Genomic DNA, 19,261 nt, shown 5'->3' with positions numbered 1-19,261 from the left:
TCCCAGACTTTCCTTTTTCCAATCTAAAATTAAGTTCTCCCTTTTTGACAGCAACTTGCCAAAACACACACACACCTCTACAAAATCCTTGTAAATTCACAGCCTTTTAGTGAAAGTTTTTCATACTGCCTCTGACAGCATAACCATCGAAACCTTGACACTTCCCTCTCCCTCCCTCCTCGTTCCTCATATACAAGGCATGCTTTAAACTGCGATCACCTTAGGACACCGCAGCAATGAAGAAAGATGATGGGCAAATGCTAAACCTATTAAGCAGGTATGGCTGCGGAGTATTAAAATCACGTGAACCATCTGTGATTGCCATCTCCTTTAGATTCAGATACACACGCCCTTTGGCTGATGGCCCCTGTTCCTCTAGGGCTCTCTTGCCCTGTTTTCACGGGACTCAGAGCTCCTGAAAATATGCCGCACTGTGTCTAAGGTTATGTACACATCAGCAGCTTGAAATACAGGAAGGTTGTTCTCCCCCCCCCCTGCTGCATTTGCAGTCACTGCACACACCAGAGAGGGAGTGGGGATGTCGAGTAAACCCATTACCCGGTTTGTTTCCAAACTCTGCTTCACTGATGTGGTCATCTGTGCATCCACAATGGCTACCTGAAATGTACACACCTCAACTTTACCCTAAGCTCCCGTTTTCTAATGGGATGCAAGCTGGTTTGAGGAATCAAACAGGAGTATTTCTCAATAAGCTACAGCCTACAGGACACCTACGAATTGTGGCTGATGTCATGCGTACTTGGCTTCAAACACCAGCAGTGGGAGCATGCTGGAGCCAGAGTACATGGCAATGTATACACAGCCTGAGACGGTGGTGGCGGCATTTTGGTGGTAGCGCCTGTGCTGGTAGAATATGGCTTGAGGCACTGGAACAGCGACTAATAGCAAGATGGGGAGTGTGGGCCAGAAAGCCAGGATCAATAGGAGAGGTTAGGTTGTTCTACTAACTACATGGAGTTCTCAGTCCCATTTGTGACTCTATGGGTCCATTCTCATTTATAGTACAGCTGTGGTCTAAACCACTGAGCTTCTTGGGCTTGCCGATCAGAAGGTTGGAGGTTCGAATCCACACAACGGGGTGAGCTCCTGTTGCTCTGTCCCAGCTCCTGCCAACCTAGCAGTTCAAAAGCACACCAGTGCAAGTAGATAAATAGGTACCGCTTTGGGGGGAAAGTTAACGGCATTTCCGTGCGCTCTGATTTCCATCACAGTGTTCTGTTGCACCAGAAGTGGTTCAGTCATGCTGGCCACATGACCCAGCTCCCTCGGCCTCAAAGCGAGATGAACGCCACAACCCCATAGTCGCCTTTGACTGGACTTAACCGTCCAGGGGTCCTTTATCTTTTACCTAATAGTATAGTATGTGGTGGCACTGCAAGACTGCCACCAGGGCAACGCATACTCTAAAAATGAGCCATGGGGAACTGGTGCCTACACAAGTGGGGAACACTTGCAGGCACTATTACGGTGCAGTGGTACCTCGGGTTACATACGCTTCAAGTTACATACGCTTCAGGTTACAGACTCCGCTAACCCAGAAATAGTACCTCGGGTTAAGAACTTTGCTTCAGGATGAGAACAGAAACCGTGCTCCAGGGGCGCGGCAGCAGCAGGAAGCCCCATTAGCTAAAGGGGTGCTTCAGGTTAAGAACAGTTTCAGGTTAAGTACGGACCTCTGGAACGAATTAACTACTTAACCTGAGGTACCACTGTATTTGCACAATTATGCCTTTGGAGGGGGCACTGGAGTGTGGCAAACTGCAGGCGTTTGATTGCTTTTGATTTAGAATGTTATTTTAATGCTGGTGTCTTAAGTTAATCATACTGTGTGTTTGTAATACCTGTTTTGTAAACTGGCTGAAGAACAGTTTTTACCTTTAAAAGAAGATATTAAACAACATAAAATAAATACATAAAAATAAGCTCCCTGTCCTTATGTTTAGGGCCAGACCAACTGTAGAAACCATCCAAGCGATTGGACAGAAGTACTTTTAGGGGCATGGGCAAAAGGCCTCTTAAAGCAAAAGGGGGTTCTTTTTAAAACCAGGCCATCCACCGTTTTGACAAAGGAGAAGTAGTAGCTTGTATTTCTGCATAAACTAAATGAGTAGGCCACAGTAGGCATTTTGAACCCCACTTATTCAATGGTTTATCCTGAAACCATGGCTCGTTCCCTCTAACACATGTATACCCATGTCCATACAAATATTACACATTATGGGTACTTCCAGATGAGAGTTTACTCTGGAATTTTTGCTGCTCAAAGCCATAGGGTTTTGTTTCGTGGGGTGGTTGTTGTTGTTGTTGTTGTTTGCAGCATCCACACCACGTGGCATCATCAAAATGCCAGCCTTACCATGGAAAAACTGATAAATAAATAAAAACTCATTGGACAAGTGAGAAACTGTGTAAAACTGAAATGGACCGATTTGCACATCCCTAGCGTGCACAACATATCACAGAGTAGCAATTAATATTATGACCGAAAAATGAGAATGGGTGGAAGTTAACTTGCTAGATATGCAAATGGAACCATTTGCAGTTCACGTTTCCCATCTAGAAGCAACAAAGACTGCTCCCTGACTGCCCTTTTCATCTGTCGTGCAACAGCTTGCCTTCCCATTCTTGATTTTTGAAGATGTGAATTCGTAAGCGGACCTTATCAGCGCTCTGTGATAAGAAATAAGGAATGTTTAAGTAAATGCTTAATTCCATAATGGATCTGGTTCTACTAGCTGTGGTTGAAACATGTTCAGTAACATCTACTATCAGCATTTATTTGATCAGGGGATGTAAGAGATTGTTCCTAGTGGAACAGCTGGACAGCTAGAATATATGCATGATGTTGTGCAATCGCATGTAATGGCAAAATGCTTTTATGGGGTTAGACCTGTTTATGCTATAATCTGACCAGAGGATTCAAATAATCTTAGTAATAGTTTGAGGCTCATATTAGGGCTGCCATATTTCAAGAGGTAAAAGTCTGGACACAAAAAACTGTTGAGCTTCTGCCACTGCCGAGCCTAAACTGCCCATGCCAGAGCCCAAGCCTGAGCCAAACCTACCCACACACACACAATTTTTTAAAACCCAAAATCCAGGACACGTGCTTTAAAATGTAAAAATCCCCCTGGGTGGGCATGTGGGACTGCCAAAAGAGGACATGTCCAGGAATTCCCGGAAATATGGCAACCCTAGATATGCCAATAATTATTAGGGGATTCTTTGCCTCAGATTCTAAGAAGCGACTTTCTCATTTGGCTTGTTCCAAAAGAAGCATACACCCTCCTTCATCAGATATAGGATGGTTTATATCTTTAACTACCAGGATTTATAGTTTTTAGTCATTTGTGAGATCACCCTCAACTTAGACTATGATCTTTTCTTTTAATTGTTGTGCCGAAGAATGTTCGGTGCAACCACAAAGAGCCTTCATCTCTCATCTTGTAGGCAATTCCCTTTGATTCACACGCACAAGCCAGTGAAGGGATAGCATAACTCATCTTTGATCTTCCAATAGCGATATAAAAAGCGCTTAGCCATTCTTCTCAGCTTCCACAAGTGAGTCAACTGGGAATTGCTATTAGGCAATATGCAAGGGTGTTTCATAGTTGAGGTTTACACTGCCTCTGATCACCTTTCATGCTGTTTCTGCAAATGTCTGATTGATGTTGAAGCGGGAGAGAAAGTATGAGGAAGGTATTGGAGATGCAAACGAGAATTCTGACCAGTGTAGATGTTTATATTTAATATTGCTAGGCTTTAAGTCTTGTGTAAAAAGGCTATGAATGTGAACAGGTACACATCCCAGATGTGGGAAAGTTGTGATCTCAGCCATTATATATGACAGATGCAACAGGACAGGAGTGAGTGCTCTAGACCAGAAGGATTGCAGCCTTCTCCACTTCTGTCTCCTGTGACAGTTGAATTTGCAGCTGCAAACTTCCGAAAGTCGGCACTTTGATTTTTATGTTAGGCTGGTTCTTGGTTGCTTTTATTAATTTTTCCAGTTTTACAGCTGCCTTGATTCCATTTGATGTGGGCTTTTCTTATAATGTTTTTTGTGTGCGTATTTTTGTTTCTAAGCTCTTTTATTCACTGATAGGCACTTGGGGGCATCTTCATTTGAAGGAGAAAAGTGGGGTATAAAATACTGCTTTAAAACAAATACAAAACAGACTGATCACCAGCTGAAAAATGTACACATGACGGATTTGCCATTTGCAAAACTGCAGTGCCTGGCTGGTGGGAAAATGCAATCCACTGATGTATAAACACCAATGCAGTAATAACTGAGTTTCACTCAAGATGTATATGATTCTTACCACGCTGTGATCATTAAATAAATTTTAAATTGCTGGAGTCACATCATATAGTTAAAATCTATTACCCGTCAAAACCCTAAAGTTTAGCATGGGTTATAATGTACTTTATTTTTTTCCTTTTTGTTTAAGATCAAAGAGATTCTACATAAGACATGATTAGGGCTGGCTTGTTGGGCTATTTAAATGTTGTATTTTGTAGGCTTTTATTGCCGCGTTTCATGTGTTCTATTTTGGGAGTTTATGTTTGTTTCAAATCTATGTTGCAACCTGCCCAAAGCCTCCAAGCCAGGGTGCGATAAAATTCCCCAAATCCTCGTCTATATCCTGTTGCGACCTTAAGGTGAGTCTAAAATGATGAAGACCTCTAGAGAGGCTTTCTTGGTGGCTGCTCCATTAGCATAAAATTCCTACCATCAGCAACATAGGACCATCAAGGTATTCCAGGCAGCATTTAGGCTACAATCCCATTCACATTTACCTGTGAGTAAGCCCCACTTAACTCAACGGGACTTACTCTTCAAGATTGCACCGTTAAACTATTACCCAGATAAGAGTAATATTTTTAAAACAAACAAACCACCTAACAATTTTAGTCAATTAAAAATGTGACCCAATTAACCAGGGTAGTAGCTTAAAAAAAAGAAATATAAGTATGTATAAAAAGTGTAGATGGCAAGCATCATCAGAAGGCAGGTATCCAGATTTTTTTATTCACACTAGAATGTTTCCCTTTCAAAGCTGAATCTTGATTTGAAATATGAACACGCCTTCTAAAAAGAATGGGGAATCCATGGCCCTCCAGATTTTATTGGACTACAATTCCCATCATCCCTGTCCATAACCCATGCTGGTGGTTCCTAATGGAAACTGGAGTCAGCAATATCTGAAGGGCCACAGGCTTCCCAGCCTCTGATCAAAAATCAAAAGATTGTTTACTCCTCACAAAATTACAATTCCCAGTATCCCTTAACAAACTACTGTGCCCAGAATTATTTGAGGAAAATAATGCTATATAAATGTGCTGTATTAAAGGTTTAGCATATACAAGTGCTGGATTTCGGAGGTTTCAGCCGTTCCCCCCACAGGACGCCGAACTTGGGGGCAGGGAGCAAACAGCAACAACAACACCTATGTTTATAATTTACCTACTGAGAAAATTCATTTTAAAAAGCATCAGTATCAAAAGGAATTATTGTGAACATAAGAAATATTTGAGGGGGGCACCAAATGTTGTCCTTGCTCAGGAGGCCATATTACCAAAGTCTGCCCCCATGTGTAACACAGTCTATATGCCTGTTTAGTCTGCTGTTTGAGTTCTAACTGCTGGCAAGCAACTTCAAAAGCCTGCAGGTCTCAGAATTTAGGGTTCTTTGTTTTTAAACTGGATTTGGACTGGACATCAATTCAAATGCCTTCACGCAGAGATGTGATGGCTGTCCTCTGTAAAGCACACTTTCTGACCATTCTCCAGCAAAGGGAAGCCAAGTTTCTCCAGGTCTCTGACACACTCCATAAGAGGTTCCAGGGACACATCCACACCATTCATTTGCAGCACCTGGCTTCCACCAGAGAATCCTGGGAACTGTAGTTTGTTAAGGGTGCCGGGAATTGTAGCACAGCTTCCAGAATTCTTTAGTGGAAGCTGTGCACTTTAAATGTATGGGTGTGGATGTCACCTAGGTTCAACATTCCCTGCCTGAAATCTTACCAAGCAGGTGCTGGTCAGTATAGACAATATTGAGTTAGATGGACCAATGTTCTAGGGTGTTTCTTATGTTCCTAAAACACTAGAAAGGTAAAAACGCAAGCATTATTTAATTGTCTTGCATGGTAATTGGTTGCACTTTAACAGTGTGATTACTTGCTCTGAGCATTCAGGATGAAGAGACGATAAAAATCTAAAAAGCACATTCATCCTAAATGTAGCTAAACCTCATGTGCAGGCCACAAAACGCTCAGTTCAATTTGAGCTCCACAGCAGAGATTAAAGTGTAGTCTTGATGGTAAGTGTAGTCTTTAATTGGATTAAATTATTTTGTGGTGAAGTGTACATGCTTTGGATTCACGGCTTCCACTTGAAGATTTACACATTTTGAAAGTCCAAAGGGAGAGGAAGGGACATCATTTGCCTCCTTTCATATTACAAAGCAATGGGCGCCCATAACTCTTGCACAGCCACATAGCACTCTAATCCAGCAATGTTCTCAGAACAGAAGCACCGCCTTTCTCCATAGGGACCCACATGCACCCAAAGAAGCAAATAACATTTATGACACTTATTAATACATTTGTGCATTTCTTAAAGAACGAAATGCGTGGCAGCAAAAAAACCCCACTCCTTTTCAAATGGCCACTTTACGTGGCCAGAAGTGTGATGTAGCAGAAATTGAGATGTCTAATTAAGGCATATGGATAGCACAGACTGGAACGGGATTAACAATTATCCTTCTCCCCAATGAACTCTGGAGACTGTTGTTTTGCAATGGAGGCTAGGGGTCACTTAACACAGAATTTTAAGCATCTTCACCAAACTACAATTCCCAGAATTCTTGTGTGGAAGTCATGATAATTAAATTGGTATAGAAGCACAAAATGTGTTGCATCTGATAAGACAGGGATGGTGATGGTATGGATTTAAACTAGAATTAAAGATCAACAGATTCATGAATCATTTTGCATCTTTGGTTGTTTATGCTTTTTTAAAGTGCAAAAAGAGAGAGTGCAGATGAGCTTTCTCAGCATCTTAAAAGGGTTCTTGAACTGTAATAACAATTTTAAACGATTATTGTGGCTCAGCTCTATTAAATTTTAAAATGAGTTGCTCAGGGTACACCTGAAGGACACAAGTGTTTAAATATAAAGTGAGGTTCATACAGGAACACATATCTGCAAAGAAAGACTATTAGCTATGAGACAGGCTAATGTGACTAACAGGTTTTATGTTTTGGTTATTTGGATCATTGTGTTTTACAAGCACAGTCCATTGTAAAAGTTTATGGCTTGAATCTACACACTTTCTGTCACATTTGTACTGCACTTTCTTGGTATTCTTCTTTTACTCTCATTAAATAGGTACATGCTTGTGTATAACAGGGCAAGCCAGTGATACGGAGCCTGTGGCCCTCTAGATGTTAATGTATTCTACTTCCATCATCCGTGATCTTTGGCTGTGCTGCCTGGGGCTGATGGGAGATGCAGTCCAAGAACATCTGAGGGGCCCATGGGTGGACACTTATGTCCTAAGCCATACATGGACTACAGCTCCCAGCATCCCTAACCATTGGTCATCTGGCTGGGGCTACTGGGAGTTGAAGTTGACCATATCTGGAGAGCATCAGCCCAGGGAAGGCTGTACTAGGTTTGCAATACCATTTATAGTCTAACAGAGCCAAAGTATATTTAATGGTAAACATGTGATTTACTTATGTGTCTGTTACTAAAAAAGGAAATAGTAACTAGGGGTGACCAGATCAGGCTGAGGATGGAGGGAATTTCACCTTTCCCTCCCCACAGTTCTGACACACCGAAACCCTCAAAGTTGCTATTTCCATTGGGAGAGACGCTTCCATTGGTACCAATAGGCTCAATGCAAGTAACAGCTTTTTGTGTGTGTGTGTTTCATTGGGAACACGGTATGGAAGGAAAGGGTTAACACCCTTCTTGTACACCATGGTTCTGATCCCAGATCCCACCCCTTGCAGCTGCTGCTTCCTGTTGGTCCTCAGCTATGTCTGTCTACCCAAGTGTAACTCCCGCCCTCTCTCCCCTCCATCTTCTTTTCTGATATTTTATCCTTGATGTCTTTTCATAGGAAAACAGGAAGCTGCCTTAGACCAAGACAGACTGTTGGGCCATCTAGGTCAGTACTCAGTACGGTCTTTTCTCACTGACAATGATTTCAGACACGGTTCTCTCCCAGCCCCAACCCAGAGATGCCAAGGACTGAACATGGGATCTTCTGCATGTGAATCAGATAGTCTACCGCTGAGCTACGGGCCTTCCCCACAACCTCAGGCTCAAATTAAACATGTTTACAGCTGAAATATTCACCGGTGTAAGCATTTCACGCCACTCCCATCTCCTTAGCATGCGTCTCTCACTTGCGCTAGTCCATATGCATTCAGTGTTGGCATGCCAGACATTCGTGGCCTGGGTGGACGTGCATCTGGTGTGCTTGCTGACACTGTGCACATGGCAGGCATGAAAGCACATTTAAACAAGGAGTGGCATGAAACACATTCATATGTAAGTGGTTTAGGCATGGTCCTTAACGAATCGCAATGATCCAGACTTAGGGTGCTTCCAGATTAAGGCTTAATATCGTAAATGGGTTATTGAGGTGGTGCAAATAGGTACCTGGCCATAGGTGTTTTGTTTTCTTTTAACTTAGTGGATTTCCCCCAGATGAGATAAATCTGAATTAAATTGGGGGCAGGGATATGAACCGGCATTTTGATGACAATGACATTATGTGGACACTGGGGTGGGGTGGGAAGCTTGCATGCATTAGGAGCACCAACCCTACAAGAAACACTCATTGGGAAGGACCCTGCACTAATTGCATTCATTTCCACTAAAATCAAATGGGAGCAATTTGTCTTTACAAACTTTACAAATCCCATGGATTTTGATGGAAACCAAATACAACCAACTTAGCCTGGGTCCAACCCAATATGAAGTTCTCATCTTTCTTCCCAAGCCTTCCACTGCTCTTTATTTTTCTACTGACAGAATGTCACTATCTACCTCTTCCTTTATATTAATGCAAGAACAGGGCCTTTTATAGGCACCTCCTTAATGCCCATCTTGGTTACTACAGTTTTCTTCTTCCTGGCTGCTTCTTACAATCCTTCAGTTTTTGCCTCAGCCTAGAATTCTCCTGGCCCAACAATTCACCCCTCTCTCTGTCTATCTCAGAAATGGGGAAGCTCTGGCCTTCCAGGTGTTGTTGGACTACAATTCCCATCAGCTGGGCCATTGTCCATGCTATCTGGGGCTAGTGGGAGATGATGGTCCAACAACGTCTGAAGGGCCACTGTTTTCTCTTCCGTCACCTGCATGATGGCCTCTTCAAATCCCTGCTACGAGTTTCCCACCCCCTCCTGCATTTAGCACAAATCCATATCCTTACCTCTAAAGGTGTTTATGGCCTGCCCTGACTTTCTAACCTTATTCCCAATATATCCCTGCTCATGACTTCCATTACTCCAGATCTACCACCCTCAGCTGTCATGTGCTCTCTTTACTAGCTCTGCCCATTCACTATTCCTGCCCTTCAATCCCATAATTTTCTCCCGGAACACTTATATCAGGGCTTGGGAACTGTGGGCCTCAAGTATTTGCTCAACTACAACTCCCATCATCCCTGAACAGTGGCCATGCTGGCTGGGGCTGATGGCAGAGTCCAATGACCACTGGAGCGCTCTCTGTCCCTGAGTAGCATGGTGACACCTCTCTCCTTCTTACACATTACCCCTCAAAGTCAATCTCTTAAGCAAAACCTTTACTTAAGCTTCCTTCCTCTCCCATCTTCATGCCCAACAACAACAGAATTTTAAGTTATCTTACCTTATTTTGCTCTCATTCATCATTATTTGTTACCTAGCCTCTCTGATACCTCTGTCAAACTTCTATGGGACTAATATATACTATTAAACAAAACAGGCTTTGTTTTATTTTTTCAGTCAGGGCTAGAATCAAACTGATCAGTGCGACTGTCTGGAAGCCTTAATGGCAGGTTAAATTTTGCACTCTCAATTAATTAGTAGGGATGACAATAAGCAAATAGTGGTAGGTTTTGCTCATTAAGTTGTTACAGTAGCATATTTAAAAGAGAAAGTGTCCCATCATCAGGATCCTTTAAGACTGCACCTGTGGTTTGCAACTTTCATGTATATTTCATCAATTAATTAAGTACGGTACATGAAAGTCTTGTTCTAGTAGTCTGTTAAAACAAACCTCAGTCTAAATCTGTTCACAACACTAATTGGAAAAATGTGCTTGAATTTTGAAACTGAGCCACAGTCTCTAACTGAAAGATAAATTGCCTGTAGACACTTGTAGAAGCACATATAACATGCACCTATCATTTGACAATGGTGACCAAGGGTGCTTCCAAATGACTTTGTTTACTAAGCATTCATTGGGAGGTTTGATGATGTTGCATCAAAGCAAGCATTATCCTACACTTTCTAGTGCGTTTTCCTGTCACTTTCCTAACTACAAACATTCTGATCTTTTGAGGAAGTGCATTTGCAAGACTAACCCAATTAACTATAATTGTGCAACATGAAATTGCTGGCATATGATTTCATCCCACCCAAAATTAGTGACTAGCCAGAGAAAACATGGCAACCATCAAAAGAAAACAAATCAGGGTTTGGATACTGATGGGAATAGAATCTGTGCCCTGTGTTAGAGAAAGGTTGATGCTATTTGGATTTTGTAGCTCTGACACCAAAGCACTGCCGGATTTACATATAAGCTAAACAAGCTATAGCTTAGGGCCCCACTCTCTCGGAGCCCCCAAAAAAATTTAAAGGAAAAAAACCTGGATGTACATTTCCAAAATATAAGATAATAAACAAAGAAATAAAACCTACATACAGCAACAGTGTTTTGTGTTGTGTATGGACCTATTAGGTCCATAAATTACCGTATAGCATATATTCAACACAAAAAACAGCGACAATTTGTTGTTGACAAAGGACAGCTGGACATATAAAGAAAGGGCCCCATTACCTTCAGTAGCTTAGGGCCTCATCAAACCTAAACTTGGCCCTGCACCAAAGTGTCTTAGACCAGTCTTGGCAACTAGAATAGATTTGTAGTAGAGAAAGTTGAGCTATGTAGAGTCTGTTCTTATGATCATCCAACACAGATCATTAGATTGCTCAACCATTTTTAATTGGGGAAATATGGGTTGAGTGATAATGCTTTTATGTCCTTCCCACACACTCCTACTCTGGCCGCGTGGCAAACTATATATGTGATTGCTTCAGCATATACCTAGTTCCTTTCCGCTCATTGGATGGCCACATTTTATTCTGCCGGACAAAGAGACACCAAGTCCCTTCACCATGTGCCCACAGGAGGGGTAGTTACAGTCTTCCATTAACTTCCCCACGTCTCACTACAACCAGCATCGCCATAATAATAATGGATTGGATCTAGAAAAAGCTTCTTGATGTTGAAATCAAGGTAGGCACTGCCTTCACTTAGGTCACTTCCAGATGACCTGCTTACTAAACATTCACCCATGTTTGTTTGCAGAGCGGTTAGACAACATCGGCTATTTATTGACGAGTTTGTGAAGAGGTCAGATGATGTTATGTCAAGGCAAGTGTTATCTCACACTTTCCGATGCATTTCCCTGTCTCTCTCTTTATCTCAAAAAGTCCAACCTTTTGTGGAAGCCGGATTGTCGTGCAATATTTTGCAATCACCTGCAATGGCATAACCTGAATTTGTTGAATCCCACCCAAAATTAGCAGCAACCAGGAAGAGTCATTAGCTTCAGTGGGAATGTAATCTGGTTTCAAACTGTAATATCTTCAACTGAAGCAAAGCCTGTGTGTGCTCTGCTTTTTTTTTGTGAGCCTTGGCATTGTGGGAGGAAAAGGTATATCAGGGGAGGGGGGATAAAAATGGCTAAACTTAATGAAAGTATCCCGTTTGCAGAAGTGGCTCAACAAGTGAGGCAGAGCCACGATGCTAGCTTCCCAGCAGTTACATCAGTGTGCTGCAAATGAACACAAGCTTTTGTAAAGTGCCAATCACCCCACAATCTAGAATCATAGAATTGTAGAGTTGGAAGGGACCCCAAGGCTCATCAAGTCCCGCCCCCTGCAATGCAGAAATCTCTCCCAGCAAGCAACACTGCCCCACCTCCTGGGAAGCTAGCATGACGGCCCTGCGCCATCCAGCAAACAGCTTCTACTTGTTTACTCTTGCCTCTACCTCCATGTTTCTCCTGCTGTTGTCACCCTTCACCAGACTGTAAGCTTTTCGGGGGCAGGAACCATTTTCTGCCACTTTTTATACAACAGCTACTATGTTTTACCTCCACTGTTAAAGGCAGCATGCCTCCAAATGTCAGTTTCTGGGAATCGCAGGTGTTGCGCTCATGTCCTGCTTGTGGGCTTTCCACAGGCATCTGGTTGGCCACTGTGGGAACAGGATGCTGGACTAGATGGGCTATTGGCCTGGTTCAGCAGGCTCACCTTATGTTCTCACGTTGCTTAAAACACCACCTGCACCGATGGTTTGGCATGGGCATCCAAGGAACCAGTTACATTATCACCGTAGCACGTTGAGGATACGCCCTGAAAGGACCTGTGCAGAACTCAACATACGACTCTGCACACTGAGTCTTTCACTCAACCAGCATACTACAGTGGTACCTCGGGTTAAGAACTTAATTCGTTCTGGAGGTCCGTTCTTAACCTGAAACTGTTCTTAACCTGAGGTACCACTTTAGCTAATGGGGCTTCCCGCTGCTGCTGCGTTGCGTTCTGTTCTCATCCTGAGGTAAAGTTCTTAACCCACAGTACTACAGTGGTACCTCGGGTTACATACACTTCAGGTTACATACGCTTCAGGTTACAGACTCCGCTAACCCAGAAATATTACCTCAGGTTAAGAACTTTGCTTCAGGATGAGAACAGAAATCATGCAGCGGCGGCGCAGCAGCAGCGGGAGGCCCCATTAGCTAAAGTGGTGCTTCAGGTTAAAGAACAGTTTCAGGTTAAGAACAGACCTCCAGAACGAATTAAGTTCTTAACCCGAGGTACCACTGTACTTCTGGGTTAGCAGAATCTGTAACTTGAAGCGTCTGTAACCTGAAGCGTCTGTAACCCAAGGTACCACTGTACTGAAATACAGTAGTGATGTGACCTACTTTCCAGTCCTGTATTTGAAGGGCTGCCCAGCTGAAGTCCGCTTCGAAACTAAATTCCCCTATGAAGGGAGAGTAGCTGCCTCGATAGTTGCTTATCATTGGTTACTACCAACCAGGGCAGCAGACTGAGCAGGCAGGCACACAGGTCACCAGGCTACAGTCTCCTCATTATGATGAGAAATATAAATATTGCTAAACGTGTGGAAATATATTGTGGAAATCTGTGCTGTCCACTTTTAGGATGATTCGTAGCTTGTTTTCTCCTGCTCCGGAGGGTAGGACCCGAAGCAATGGCTTCAAGTTATAAGAAAGGAGATTTCTGACTCAACCTCAGGAAAAACTTTCTGACAGCAAGAGCTCTTTGAAGGCGAAATATGGAAGGTGGTGGCTCTCCTTCTTTGGAGGTTTATAAGCAGAGGTTGGACGGCCATCTGTCATAGATGCTTTAGCTAAAGTCGCTGCATTGCAGATGGTTGGATTGGATGACTGTCAAGGTCCCTTCCAACTTTACAAATCTATGATTCTCTGTCCTCATAGAATCAAGGGGAACAACTTAAGCTGAACCCACATTCATTACGTCAGTGCTCAAGCAGTTTTAGGCTCAGTTCTGCGTACAGCAAAGCAGTTGCATGGTGGATCACACACTGTATGGGCCAAGCTTTCCATGACCTGCCTTCCCAGTGTGTTTGTTTGGCTGTGAACTGGTTCTGAATGAATCCTATTGCAGCCACCCACAGGCCTCTTTATCCAGCTCTCGGGTCAGGACTGTCTCCCCAGGCTCACTGCTCACTGGTCTACCTAAGTGAAGGCCTTCGGTGTTTTTGCCTTGCTGGAATATGTCCTTTCAACTGTGATACTGCCTCTTGTTTGCCTGTATGGAGACATACGTGTGTGGGAATGTATGGGTGTTATGTCAAAGAAATATTTTTACTTCTGCATGGGTCGAAGGTAACCCATTGCACAAAGACCACATTTTGTTAGGACCCGAGACGGCAGCTTGGCAGATGACAAACCTATAGATATTTGGTCCCTCTGTATTATATTGCTTCCTGTAGTACTTCTTCTGGAAAATGTAGGTCTTTTCTGTTACACAGGGGGGCAACATGGGTGTGCTTTTTGTCGTCAGTGCAGTGGGCAGTCTGAATAGCTAACACACTCAGCACCTCTAAATTTGTTATAAGTATACATTTCAAGAAACACATTCATACATTTTGGAGTTGGTGTGGTCCAATAATTTAGTTCAGATGGGACTTAGGCAGCCTTTCACAAGTCACTGTTTCCTCAGCCTCTTGCAAGGCATAGAGGAATCTGGCCATTTTTGTTTCTCTCCATTTCTAATTTTTCCAGTCCAGAATTCAGGTCACCATATTTCTGCATCAATTTAAGGTGGGGTTTTTTAAGTCCCCACGAAAATTTGTCAGCATTTTAGTACCCACTTCTCCTAATGAATTATTTTTGCAAAATAGACACATTCTTGCAAGCAATTTACCATAACGTAAAGTGCATTCATGTTATTTTCATTAAGTTTGTATTAGGGGAAAGTATGCAAAAAAATATATGCTTTTTTGCGTACTTTCCCTTAATGCACACTATTTTGTACAAATGTTTTTGGTTGATGTGGTGCACTACAAAATCCCGAGAAGCGCAAATGTCTAAGAAAAACTGTGTTTTAGATTGCATATTATTTCAGAAAGCACAAATAAGGTAGGTTCGCATTAAAAAGCAAACCAAACTGAATTTCTCCTGCATCACATTTGTGAAGACACACACACACCCCAACTACAATAGTGGTGAAGACTTCTGGCCTCCTTTACAGGTTATGTTATACAGTCTGTTGGGGTTGATGTGAACAATGCACCTTGAACCCTACTGTAATTTATTAATTCTTATTAAAGCTTATTACAAATGGTAGCCTTTCCCATGCATGGAAATTTACCTCTGTGTAAGTAGGACAAAACTAGCACATGTGTGTGAGAACTGGAGTAAATTAAAGAGAGAGGGAGAGGAGAAAAACAAAAAGGAGCAGGCCATCATCCAAGATACATCCGACAAATCTACCTCGGGAGTTTTGTCTTCCCCAATCACATGGGAGCAATTCTGTGCTTGTGGCTACCAGTCAGGTACCCAGGAATTAGGTAGCCATAGCCAGTCTCACCTCCCCAGAAATAGCTGACTAGAGAATTGCAGATGCGCATTGGTCATGTTCATGAAGCACAAAACGTATTTTACAGGCATTCTTTCGTAACCTAAAAATTGAAACAACTCTCTGGTTACAACACAGCAGTCCTGGTTCCCTTGTTCACACAGGCGGCCCTAACACGAGTCAGAGTGATGTGAGTGCTTCAGATGATGTTCTCCATTAAGGGCAGCAGGGTGGAACATAGACAGATCTGATATTAGCTATGGGATAAAGCTCACTGGAAAAAGGTTCTCCAGTGCCAGCATTATGAGATGAATGAGAGTTGCACACGAGCACAGTAGTAAGAACGAGAACAAGTTAACTTTGCCTAATTTGGTTCGTGGGCAACGCGAAGGCATTCAATCAACAGACTGCTGGCACCACCTTGATCCAGCCATCACTGAGAACACAAGATCTATGACTGAGTTGGGCTGGCCCCTGAGACCGAACCCTCAATGGTAGGATACACCTTTGTGTTTCTCATCTCTCTCCCAATTCTCACCTGCACGTCTTCTTCTCTACAGTGCCGGGGTCCCACAAGAAAAGCATGGAGCCGCCACAAGTTACGTTGGGAATTGTGGGATCAGTAGAACTTTGTGTATACGCTGCCATGCTCAAGACAAGGCAATTGGCGCCCATGCTTGAGGAGCATTTCACAGAGGACACAACAGGCAACCCAGGTTTGCCACTGTGCGCATACTCAACAGAGCACTGCAGCCAATCCCCACACTCTGAATGTACCTGTATGAGACATGTGTTTTCAGAAATATGTCATGTTCACATTTTTTGGTATACCCTTTAATACATATACCTAAAAATGTAGCGTGTGAAGAGGCCCTGAGATTCTTGTAAGGTAAACCAGCCTTTACTGACCAGGTGCCCTTCAGATGTTTTGGATTACCACTCTCATCAGCACCAGCCAGCACACTTGCTGGACCTCAAGGCCGAAGTCTAGGGCCCTGAAGCCCAGCACACAAACAGCCCACATGACTACTCAGAGAATGGTAGATGAAGGCGCTAGTGGCAAACCGTTCCAGAGGCAGCACCCTTTCATCTTCTTCCTTTTAAATTATAGCTGGGGGACAGATGGCTGTGGATGTACATGGTTACCGATGCCCATTTTTTTGTTTTTACTTTAAAATTTTATTAACCCATTGGTGCAACAAACTGGTGCTTGTTCCCAAAGAAATGTGCCCTGTGATCAGGGCAGCAGCAGAAAACTCCACACAAGTTGTAGGCGACAATATATGGGTGGCGAAAGGCTGGGGTAAACCATGACATTACTGTCTGTCTGTCTATCTATTACTTAATTCCATTTATAAGTTGCTTCCTATGAAACATCTTGAAATGATTGAACCATGCCATGGACTTAAATCAAGACTTCAGTAAACCCCCCAAATTCCTATCTCATTTTAAATTTTGACTCCTGATTGCAAGGAAAGAAGCCACTCTCAGTAAGACTGCGTTCAGTCCTTTCATTTATAATATTTTTGCAAAGTATTTAAAATGCACTTCTGGGTGGGGGGTGGGGAGAGGCTGTGCTCATCTTGGACTGACTTCCTAATGTCTTTGCAGATATACATTCCACTACCCCACAATATAATGAGAAAATTAATTTTGAAATGTGATCATTCTCTTTCAAGGCTATGGTTTTTGTTTTGTTTCTCCAGGAGACACCTAGTTGGGTTGATCCTGTTTTTCCACATTAAAGATACTTCTTAAAATGGGATTAATTTCAAAATACGAGAGCTGCATCTTTTGATATCCAGATCAAACCAACACAAATGAGACATACCACCCAGACCTTTTCTGGGTTTGAAGTGTGAGAAATCTAACTTTTTATAAAATGATGATTTTTTAAAAATAAAAACCAGCTTCCTATATCATTTATATATCCTTGTTTTCATCTGCATTGATTGTATTCCTATATCCCCCTTATAATTTCTTTAAACTTAAATGCTTTTTAAAAAAAAAAATCTTATTTTGAAATGTGTCAAAAATGTGATTGTATTTTATTCATTTCCTAAAGTTGTGTAATTGCACTAAACCAGCTTTTCATCAGTCTTTTGGTCCATTATTTTAAAAAGGTATTTTTGCAACTATTTTGCATGCTTACTTGGAAATATGTTCTCCCTGAGTGCAACTGGACTTTTCCCTAAGTGCGCACAGGGTCGCAAGCTCAGCTACATTGCTTTGAATGCCTCACTAAACAAAAAGTACAGCTAACTAAATTATAAACTGCTTTTAAAAATGGTTTCAAGGGTTTGCATAATTCAGAGCAGTGCTAGCTGGAGGGCTTCCTTAGTACAGAATTAAATGACAGGATATGGACCACCAAGTTGGACGTTTATGTATGTGGCAGATCTTATTACAATGCTTCAATGAATTATGTCTCCCAGCCTTTGACTGGACTTAACCATCCAGGGCTCCTTTACCTTTACCTTTTTATGGGGTGGGTGGCGGTGGCTAGAGAACATTTCTTTACAATTTTATCCACCTGTCATTATCGGTAGAAGGTGACCCAAGTTTTGGGTCACTTTATGGCACCCTTGGCTCACCTGTGACTTTAGCATCTGCCTGGGAAGAGCTGTCTTCCAAAACAAAAGGCACAGAGAGAGAGAAAGAAGAGACAGAGAGAGAATATAAAAAAAAAAGTTTAGTTACATACTTGTTTAGAGTGACTGGTAGGAGCAGCGATCCTCCAGCAGGTCTTTCCACATTGGCTTGTCAGGCAAATTGTGTTGCTGTCTCCAAAGCAAAATCCAGAATCCAATGAAGTGAGGCAGTCCCGGTAGAGCACTGAGAGGGAATGTGTCAGAGGCAAGTTAGGCAGGTATATGCAAGTGCCACTCCAGGAGTGACTGGTTCAAGCACTCGCAGCAGGGAAGGAGCCAGGATAGAGCCAAACCCCACCTCTCAGCCCCACCCACTACCTGCTGACTTTAACCCTTTCAGTCACGGACAAGTGCCTTGGCAGTGGGTCTCCTTTGTAAAAGACAGTACGTACACACATAAAGAGATATGTATTACATATGTAAGATGGGAATATATGCATCAACATATTGCCTGTTGCAACTTGAGTGGGCTAGAGCCCACTTTTTTTCAGATGCACAAATAGGATAATTAGAGGCAGAAAGCTGTGGTCTCTTTCCTCTGCTTCCTTCGAAACTTCGGTTCATTAACTGCGGTGACATGTTTGGTTGCTGTTGTTTTCGTTCTGCGGTACAGAATGAGAAGTTCACACTGGAGTGCTTGGATTGGCTCCATTTTCTTTAAAACGGTGGTTAAAAAACCAGAGATACTGAGAATAATAATGCGTACCTAGAAGCCAACCGCTTTCCGCAGCTCTGCTCCAAACTTCAGATATGTATGGACTGGATCTAGATATGTATGGACTATCGAGAGCTTGCACTCTGCACATGATTAATGGCTCTCTCTTACAGAATCAAAGAACTGTAAAGTTGGGACCCTGAGGGTCCCTTGCAATACTGGAATCTCAGCTAAAATACATGACAGATGGCCATCCAACCTCTTATTAAAAATCCCCAAAGAAGGAGAGTCCACTGCTTCTTGTGGAAGTGTCTTCCACTGTTGGACAGCTCTTACGGCCAGAAAGTTCTTCCTGATGTTTAGTCGAAATCTCTTTTCTTGTGGTTTGAATCAATTGGTTCAAGACCTTGCCTCCAAAGCAGGTGCTGAAACACAATAGCTAACAGATTAGGACTGGATAGAAAGAAACCCAGTTTTGAGCCCTGATTCCTAATAGGAGACCGTTTCAGTGTATCAGCCCACTGCTACTGATTTACTGTGGCTATATTTGCACAAACAAACATCAAA

At 42.7% G+C, this 19,261-nt stretch overlaps 1 protein-coding gene across 3 annotated transcripts in view; it reads right to left on the bottom strand.

The window, feature by feature from the left end:
- The window catches only part of SP6 (Sp6 transcription factor), a 108,347-nt gene that overhangs the window by 14,000 nt on the left and 75,086 nt on the right, over nucleotides 1-19,261 (bottom strand). For 2 of the 3 annotated variants that reach the window (XM_083408752.1, XM_083408751.1), the window contains exons 3-4: nucleotides 18,491-18,641; nucleotides 18,093-18,223 (exon numbers count right to left, since the gene is read on the bottom strand). The gene's annotated coding sequence lies outside the window, so the exon portion shown is untranslated. Of the gene's footprint in view, nucleotides 1-18,092; nucleotides 18,282-18,490; nucleotides 18,642-19,261 lie in introns of those variants that run through there. The other variant, XM_083408750.1, reaches the window with a different exon arrangement.

This window comes from Podarcis tiliguerta (assembly GCF_965153285.1).
Source record: "Podarcis tiliguerta genome assembly, chromosome: 13".
Lineage (NCBI taxonomy): Eukaryota > Metazoa > Chordata > Lepidosauria > Squamata > Lacertidae > Podarcis > Podarcis tiliguerta.
This window is presented reverse-complemented; position numbering and strand designations above follow the sequence as displayed.